The sequence below is a fragment of the Diuraphis noxia genome, unplaced genomic scaffold (genome assembly GCF_037042655.1).
Source record: "Diuraphis noxia isolate RWA-SAM2 unplaced genomic scaffold, SU_Dnox_SAM2 contig0001, whole genome shotgun sequence".
Lineage (NCBI taxonomy): Eukaryota > Metazoa > Arthropoda > Insecta > Hemiptera > Aphididae > Diuraphis > Diuraphis noxia.
Window position 1 is genome coordinate 70666577 of NW_028301711.1, and position 8836 is coordinate 70675412.

Consider the following 8836-nt stretch of genomic DNA (forward strand, 5'->3'; position numbering starts at 1 on the left):
GGTTTTTAATTCCTTATCAGGAAGTAGAAAAAATAACAGTGGTATATATTTAGCATTTTGCAAGCCATGAACTGTGAAGATTTGAGTAAAAAGGCTTGGGCAACTTTTGAAAGTTCCGTCACCAAAAATTGTATCAAAATTGCTTAAAAACATCAAGTTATTTTTACAAAAAAATAATAAGATATTCGATTCCTTATCATTTACCGACAAAAAGGTTTCACTACGATCGGTTAATAAGAAATCGCTCATATTGTCTAATGAAGTGTGCAATTCCTCCAATTTTTTTGGTAATTTGGCAAAATAGACGATCGTGCATAAAAGTTGCCACATACTGCAGCGGCGGTAGCGGTGACGATGACGGTGGCGTGGCGGTTACGGCAAAATGAAACGGAACACAATTTTACCGGCACCGCCAAGACAAGAGAATATTAGCGTCACCGCTGCAGCGTGTCTGCATCTTAATGCATATTTTTTCTGATCAATTGTGTAAGTAATTCGCAATTAATGATTTTACTCGGTTTTTCAAAAATATCATGGATAGCTTTTCGTTTTAATTTATTACTCACGATTTGACGGTTCAATATTTCGTTTTCTTCATCATAATGACTATGATCAATAACTTTTTTGACTACTTCATTATCGAAGTTCAAATGAATATAAGTTGTACAAGTTTTTTTACAACAACACCACCGTTCTAAATTATTTTTTAAGTACTTTTGGAAGCGAAATTTGTACACACCAATCACAAAGAAATCACATTGTTTTTCGCTAAACATAGTTTTAATTTCACTCACCATAGTTATTAAAAGTTAAAAACTTGGTTTAAAAAAGTAATACGTGTGAATAAGTGAACCGTTTACACTGCACTGCGACAATAATTGTGTTAGTCTACAAAACGTAACTCACTACGAAATTATCAAAGTTTTAACGTAATCGTTTTTATTAAATCTATAATAAATTGACAATAACCAATAATCTCGCCTTTTAAGATATCACAGGTAATGGGGACGAAATTCAGACGTGCTCAATAAAAACCGGGATGCAATTAGTATAATAAATTATACATTTTTATACGAAACGCAATTCGTAAGCAGCAAACATAATTAGATTCAATTAACATTTGTTGCACTTTAACTTTGGTTGACTGGTAAATGTCAGGCATTATTTTCCTTTCCTAGTAAGGGTACGACGAATAGGTATAGGTATGCTCCAAATAACGGGAGTCTAAAAAACTACCATTTTTCGAAAACCATTATTTTCCAAGTATGAAATGGGTTGTAAATCTCCTGCTATCATATACATTATAACTGATAGGTATGAAGTCATTTTTTTTTGTTTTGTTGATGGTTCGTTAAATCTGTTGCATTAAATACAAATACAAATAATTATTTTTAAAGTGATAATTACGGGTTAGCAAATATTCAATAGTTATTCAAATGTTTTAGAAAAATAATTATTTTTATGCATCTCCTTATAAATTGGAATTTTGGTAATTTAATAACAAATACAATATTTATTTAGTCAACACCGGACACGAAAAGAAGAAGAAGAAAACTAATAAAAAATAAATGTAATATTATAATTTATACAAGAAAGACTAAATACAATGGTAGTAATGAATAAACGATATTTTATAACACTGTCAAAGAAAAAAAATTTGTATTTGATAGTAATAAATGTTAAAGTATTAAATAAAAATTATCCAGCGGTCGTGGCGTATGTGAGCTAAGTAAAAAAATAAAAAATAATAATAACTGCACGACGGTGTGTAATGTGTTTAATGTGTATAATGTATTAATATTAAATGGTATTCGATTAAGAACAATTATTTGAATATTAAATTTAAAAAAAAATTAAGAATTATTAATGAATCATTAGAGGGTGAGGGTGAAATTAATAAAAACCGTGGCCCTCTATCTTTTTCAATGGATTTTCGCCTGTGGGAGAGGATATGAATTTATCCAGTAATCACTAATTCGACGGGGGCCTTAAATTATAAAAATGTTTACATCGTTCATACAAAATAGTTTCAAACATTTTACTATTATTATATTTAACATAAATATTAGTATGTTACCTACTGGCAAAGATTAAATATTAAGAACAAAATTCCTAATTCAATTATATTATGTGGTATTTAAACTTCAAAAGTATATGAAATATAAAATAATTAGTGACAGAATTACTTATATTGTTTCTCATAAAGAATTTAATTATCTTTAATTTGCGTACAAATAACTACATACCGTAGGACGGGGTGAAGTGGACCAGTTTTTGGTATATTTCTTAAGATTCTGAAGACTCTATTTGATCAAAACGATTGAAACTTGGAATATATAATCTATACATATGTATGCTACACTTAATGACATTATTTTTTTTTTAAACTTTTTTTAAACTTTTTTTTTTGTTCTAAAAAGTGGTCCACTTTACCTCAATATGTGGGGTGAAGTGGACCAGTCATTTGTTTTTCATTAAAAACCACTTCAATCGATTCTAGTTTTGAAGTGGACCACTAAATTACATTTTTAAAAAAAAAAATGACACTGGTACATAGTTAAGATCACTTTATTTATATATAGGTATAACATTTCGATATTTTTATGTAATCAGTCTTGATTTTACATTAAGTCTTTTGTCCTTATTATTATAAAACAATTGTTAAAATAAAAATACTTCTTAAACATAAAAAAAATTACAATCTTGAAACTTACAACAAATGGATAATATATAATTAAGTATAAAAAACAATAGGAAAAATCTTAAACATGTTAACAAATTGTACCTATATTTACTCTTTACAGGCACTAATCTATCTTATCAAGGTAACTTTTAATTAATAATCTTAAGTCTTTTCTTGTCATAGGAAACCCCCATTTAGCACACAATAATAAACCTTCACATAAATTAGTTTCCTCTAGTTCATTTAAGACTTTTTGTCCTCCATAATTACGAGTATGAGTACCGCTTACTTTTCTTTTTAAAGTTGTTCTTGGAATACCATACTGCTCTGAAGCTTTTCTTAGGGTTAATTGTTTTCTTTTAACAGCATTTACAGCCAAAGATAAATTTTCGTTGGTGTACTTCAAATTGTAACGTCCTGTGAAGTTCTTTTTATGGTTTCTAGGCATTTTTACTTTTTGGTTGGTGGATCACTTCAGCCTATGGTTATAAAATGTTGTACGAGTTGTTTCACCAAAAGCTAAATAACAATACAATAACAATTATGATTGAAATAATTAATTCATATGAACTTATTGAAATGATTATTAAGTATGAACATTTTCAATTTAGTTACTTACTTTTGAGATTTAATTGACTTTTTGACGACCATCATACAAAAACAAAAAAAATGAGGTTTGTTATCAAAATTATTTTGATAACATATTTTGCACGTATTGTTATCACTAGTATCAAACATTGTTTGTTATCATAATGCTATGGAGGTAGAATTTATTAAACTAATTTTGATGAAACAATGTTAAAGTTATGCTGATAAACATTTAAAAAAATTAGAATGGGCCACTTCATACCAGCAGGTTCACTTCACCCCGTTCTACGGTACCTAATGGTAATTTTCTAATATCTACATTGAAACGTGTCCATTTAAATTATAATTGCTCCAATATTTTCAAAATGTAATTTTTATTTATTGGAAAGTTAGAATATATGTACATAGGTGCCCCGCGAGGATTTACCCATTGAGATATCTCACGAAATAATGGAGATATCAAAACTCTGGTCTTATGACTTATAATAAGATTCACAGGGATAAGAACTTCAATTATTTCATTTTTTAATTTTTTAATGTTTTTGTAAACAATTTAAAAAATATAGGTAATTTTTTATTTAATTATTTCAAAAAAAATTGAAGATAGCCATTATGTAGAGTTTATTTTTCTGAAAATATTGACGTATCAAAATTTAGTTTTCATTAATTTCCTGATTTTTAATATTTTTTATAGTTTTTAAGAAATAAAATATAATTAGGTATAACTATTAGGAACACGGAAGTATTCGGCCGGTCGTATGGGAATGCGTGAGCCGCAGCGGGTCACATGTTTGATAACATTACGGTGTTAAATAATTCGCAATTTTTCTCGAAACTAAAAAAAAATATTAAAAATCAGGAAATTAATGAAAATAAAATTTTGAAATTTCAATATTTTCAGAAAAATAAACTACAAAATTGCTTTGGTTAATTTTTTGTAAATATAATTAAATAAAAAAAATATATTTTTTAACATTTTTACCAAAACATTAAGATAAATTAAAATATGAAATAATTGTAGTTCTTATCCTGGTGAGTCTTATTACAAAACCAGAATTTCGATATCACCATTATTTCGAGAGATATCGCAATGGGTAAATCCTCACGGGACACCTTGTATAATAATAGGTATTTTTTTGGATTTATAATTTGTTATGATTTTCTAATAGCCTAAAATTATTTGATAGGTACTAATGGTACTATATTAATTGACTCTAGTAACAATGGAAATTAACTATCATAAACTTAAATATATATGAGTGGTTAACTATTGACCATAGGTATCTACATATTATATTTACGGTTGTAAAATTAGTATAATAATTTAGTAATAGTATTTATTATTTAGTATATTATAGGTACTGAAATTGCAGTAAGATCGATCTATCACAGTAATTTACAACAATAACAGTGAAAAGACTAAAATTGAAATGTTGAAGCTATGAAAGATGAACGTTCGAACAATAGAGAACATTCTTAGATTATTATTAGATTATTATACGTAGTATGTCTTAAAAAAACTAAAATATTTAGATATCCTATTTTAATTTTACCATATTTAGAATTAAATAATTTTGCAATTATTGGTTTTATACTTACTCGTAGTTTAAAGTTAAACCTGTAGCAATTTTGCTTCTTGGATTCATACAAAGGAATCTGTATGACTGTATAATACGCAAATAGCACGAACGTGGTTTATTACATATTGTAAAATATTCTGTGTGTATAGGCGGTGTGGCCTTTTTGTGCAGCGAGCCACACATAATTTTTTTTTAATCTTGCGGGATGCATTCGTAGTAAAAACATGTACCTATTTTATATAAAAATTCAGTTTTATTATTACAATTTTTAAAATTAGGGTAGGTACATTTAAAATTACAAATTATTATTATTATTAAAACATTTATAGATAAACATTTTTTTTTTTTTATTACAAATTTCTTATATTGCATATTTCCAATATTCGTAATAGCATGCTAAATTTAAAATGTGATTATATATTATGACAGGGCGGGCCGCGGGTTGGAGAAATGAAGGGCGCCCGGGAATTGGGCCACATTTTAACTACCTGTTTCGTATAAAATATTTGTTTACATTTTACTACCCGGATATTGGGCCACAAATTAAATCTATATTTTAAAGTATACCCGGAGATTGGCCCTAAAAGTATAGCACACAAATATACTATTAATACGAATATATAATGTTTATTAACTAATTATTATTGTTTTAACATATAAAAATACAATTCGTCAAATAATTAATATTTTTTTAAAATATTTCCATACAGATTTAACTAATTTAATATACAACAAGGTCCATAAAATTAGTCAAATATGAAATAATTTTTATAAAGAATGCCAACACTCATTTTACGAATATAACATAAGGACCATAAAGTTAGTCAAAAAATAAATGATATGAAAAAAATATTTTCTAATCGGTACATAAAAATATAATACAAAGGCTCTCTGGCCCACGCGTAACATACACAAAACACATTTACGCAGAATCATTTTTTCTATATTTTTTAGTAATCGTAGAGTAAAATCACCCATTACAAAAAAGATAGATAATAATATTTTTGAGGGAATGACATATCGATTTTGTGTTTTATTGTTATTTGACTTTAAAAATAAACAAAATAATGTTGTAAATGCATAGAAAAAAATGATTCTGCGCAAATGCGTTTTGTCTATGTTGCGCATGGACCAAAGAGAGAAAAATGGTGCACTGACATCCTCTTGAATATTATTTTATTACAATTTAAAACGTAATAGTGGCCCAATCACCGGGCCTTTCTATTATAAATATAAAATTTTAGTGGCCCAATAATTATCGTATACCTTTGGAAAAAAAGGTGAATTGTGGCCCAATTCCCGGGTGCCCGAAATGAAGACCCCTGTACGCCAACTGATAAGAATCAAGAATCTATAGGTATATACATTGGGTTTTTTCAATAATATTATAAAAATATTGTAAACAGAAATGTGGGGATTCATCCCTCGATCACTCCAGGAATACGGGAGATCCATACCCTATTAATTATTTTATCACTCCGACACTCCGTAAATACGCCACATCGCGCCACTATAGGTCTAACTGATATAGATATAACTTATAAATTTTAATGTATCCCTATAGAAATGTATGTTATTGGTTATATAATATGTTAAATGTGTATTTTATAGGATGGCCAGTAAGAAAAAAAATAAGTCAAAGCACAAAAAAAAGAAAGGGAATTTAGATAACGCGGACGACAGCCTGCGAATACTTTTACAAGATGAGGCGTTAGTATACTGTAAAATGGAAAACTATGAAAAAGCCATTCGTCAATATACAGCGGTAAATATTATAGTTAATATTATTTAAAATTAGATTTTACTTATAGGCCATCTAACCCTTTAGACATTATATTTTAATCTAAGACTTACCTAACTCATAATAATTTATATCTTTGACATTTTCTAGCTATTAATTAAAAACATCGTATATACCTGCTATATTTTGTTTAATTGTATTGCTTTTATTTTTAAATGAATTAGAAGCAAATTTGTTATAACTTTCAATTATGCTAAAAATGTATAATAAATTATAAAATAAATAATTACTTAATATATATATATATATATATATATTAATATTAAACAGTTTTAGGTAAAAATTAAAAAAAAAACTTTCATTATAATCACTAAATATAGATTGATCATTGCATATAGTTATTTTCTCAGAATTACATTTGTTATCAGCACCTACCTGATTATGTTTGAGTTAATTTACTACCTACTAACAAATTTTAATATTAGATCAGAAATATTTAATGAATAATTAATATCAATAGTCTGAGATCTAATTTCGATATATATTTTTCTCTATATATGTTGTACTAAATACCATTTAAGTTATCGTAATTACATTTACTACTCAATATTAATTGAAAAATATTAACCTAAAATTATTTAGATTCTTAGAGGATCCGTGAGTAATGATTATGATCAGGGCTCGAGACTTACAGCACTAAAAAATCATGAAATATGCGCTATTATATGCACCGAAAAAATGTAAAATATGCGCTATAATATGCACTAAAAAATATGAAAATATGCTTTAAAAATTATTTATTAAACATTTTTATTTAGACATTTATGAATTTATAATTATTAAAATTTAAAGAAATTTTTTTATATAATTTTACAGTTATAATTTTCTACAAATAATGACTAAAAACTCTTCCCTGTTCTCATTAATTTGTATGTGTCGAATTTTACTGATTCTTCTTGTTTACGTTTAATTACTTTTGTATGTTTGTCAGTTTTAAGATGTTGTGTTACATTGAATTTTTTTTCACAATTTACTTTAATTTCACAGTAGTTGCAGAAAAGAATAGATGAATCGTGTGAAAACGTATCTGAAACGAATTCTTGTACATAGCTTCTTAACCGTCGGGCTAGTGATAATTTATCTTTTGGCGTGGTATAAAAAATATGTTTTAATGAAACACACAAAGCTGAACAAAGAAAAATTTATAAATTCACAAATTCACTATACGGATAAAACGTACATACGAGCGCAATCAAAAGTCGAGGTATACTAATCGATTACGTCGTTGTAGATCGGAACAGTCTATAATTATTATTGGGTTTGGGTATATAAGCAAGCATGGTCGAAGTCGATAACAGAAACAACATTAAGATAAAAGATACGATAAACACAATATTGTCTTGCATTGGGATATTTTAGGAATATTTTTTTCAATCGACAATGAGTTTTATAACGTCCCAAAACTGTCGATCATTGATGAGTGGCCGAAATATGTATTTTTGCAGGACTGAGTTTTCGATTTTTACATTAATTAGCAATAAATAGTAAAATAGTCGAAGAAATAGCAAAACCTTTAGAATATGCAAAAATATGCACTAAAAACTTTTGGTATTGAGTTCATTTTTGTCTGAAATGGATTTATTGCTTACTCTGCTATCTTTCATAAACTACAAAAAAATATGCAAATGCTACAAGTCTCGAGCCCTGATTATGATGTTTATATTTTTTGTGTAGGTATGTGTATCTTTACGATTTATGAAGAAATAATTTTTTGATTTTCAACTCATATATTTTGTGAAGAAAAGTGAATCTAATTGGTACATTTAGATGTAAAAAGATAGAAATAAAATAATATAGAAACCTATATGTTTTTCTTAATAATAATAGGGAAAAATACAATGGGACTTTTAATGGTACTTAAAATAGACGATGATTAAAATGATTTCGAGCAAATGAAAACTGCATATTAATTATCCAATAATTAATTATTAATAATTTACCTAACATACATAATTGTGTATTATATTCATAGGCATAAATAGTTTTGAGATTTGGAGGGGAGGCTAAGATCAGGTTTATATTGGACACTTTATTGACACTAATAATATGTGGTGTATATATGACATTAGTTTTTTTGAGGGCTATTTAAATTTTAAGGAGGATTAGCCTCCCAGTCTTTCCTTATTTTCGCCTATGAGTCAATATTACTATATCTATATATGATTTGTCTATATTCAATATATA